Source organism: Cucumis melo, chromosome 10 (genome assembly GCF_025177605.1).
Source record: "Cucumis melo cultivar AY chromosome 10, USDA_Cmelo_AY_1.0, whole genome shotgun sequence".
Lineage (NCBI taxonomy): Eukaryota > Viridiplantae > Streptophyta > Magnoliopsida > Cucurbitales > Cucurbitaceae > Cucumis > Cucumis melo.
In genome coordinates this window covers 19,031,751-19,033,236 of record NC_066866.1, presented here as the reverse complement: position 1 = coordinate 19,033,236, position 1,486 = coordinate 19,031,751, and the positions used below count along the sequence as shown (strand labels likewise).

Sequence of the window (1,486 nt, the reverse complement as noted above, 5' to 3'; positions counted from 1 at the left end):
ATGCATAATGATGTGCTGACATCTTGCCTTACAATTATGAATCACCAGGCTCCTTGATTCTCGCTGAGTTCTTGTAGGATTTTCATTTTATTTCTTCTTTTTTTCCATCCTCCATGTAAAAGGACTAAAAAGCATAGTTAATCTGCCGTGATAACTTATGTAAGGTGCATTCTCCTGATATTATAAATTTGTCCTAAAAGCTAGACGTTTTGATCCTTTATCTTGCGTTTTGACTCCATTGTTTTACCTAAAAGGCCACAATAACTTATATTTCTACAAGTTATCCTATTTATGCAAACAAAGTATAAGGTTCTAGGTGTTTTGGGCAAGAGGTGGAGTGGAATCCAAGTGTCTGCGCATGCAAAAATTTAAAAAACGACAAGCAAGAGCGTCCTAAGGAAGCCATGCACAAACCAATATATAAAGAAATTTTGGGATTTAAAGCATGCTTTAGTCTGATCTAAGATATCTCTATAGACCTACGAGGTAAAATATTAAGTCTCGAGGAATTTTAAGGTAAGCTGGGGATGCCTATCTCTGAGGTTAGGATTTTGTATTGATTTAGCTCTACAATCTCCTAAGGAATGGATTCTTGCGCTTTAGATGAGAAAAAATAAGTATTCAAGGAACTATTTTTCTGAACATTTGTCGAGTTAATTTATTAAAGATATTCGTTAAGATTATTGACTAAACGTTTGTGAAATGTTGTTTGTTCTTTTTGAAAAACTAGTCACTCATTGGGGTCTTTTAGCTCACACTTTCAAATTGTTTTCCCACTTTCTAGGCACGAGGTTGTGTTCCTAGAGCTTGATAAGTTGCTGTCTATTTGCTAAAGTTAATTTATTAGAATCGATTGGCTTCATGCCGTCTCTTGGGCAAAGAAGAGGTGGTCTGGGAAGAATGTGACAAAAAGTCCCTAAAATATATGTTGATCTCTGATATATTATATTTAGTTTAAACCCTAAAAAATTGTTAAGTTAGTCAAATTAGACCTTATCCTAAAATTGAAGATGAATACAACTTATGAGTATAGACTTCTTTTAAATTATATAGAAGAATGTTGGTCAAATGAATAATATTGACTTTTTCATTAACATTAATGTTTTTCCTTAGGCTTATTATTTTCATTTTTTATCTGTCATTTGAATTATTAAAAAATGTCTCATATTAATTAAGTAATGAATTAGATATTTATCTGCTAATTATTCGCATTGTGGCTGTAGTTTAGTGGTGAGAATTCCACGTTGTGGCCGTGGAGACCTGGGCTCGAATCCCAGCAGCCACAACTTTTTCTTCTCTGTTTCCCTCACTTTCTTAACACTAATTTCATATTTTAGCCAATTGATTTATTAAGGTTTAAATATTAAAACATGACTCTACACGTGGTTATTCGCCATATGTTAGATCTATTTATGAACTATTGTTAATTAATTTATGAATATGTTTTCATTAAAAATTTTATACAATTACTATTATATACTTTATA

General features: G+C 31.9%; 1 non-coding gene across 1 annotated transcript; it reads left to right on the top strand.

Moving 5' to 3' along the window:
- The first annotated feature begins 1,213 nt into the window (after window positions 1-1,213).
- TRNAH-GUG (transfer RNA histidin (anticodon GUG)) lies at window positions 1,214-1,285 on the top strand. The gene has a single exon. It is a non-coding gene; the product is annotated as a tRNA-His (tRNA).
- Window positions 1,286-1,486: the final 201 nt, after the last annotated feature.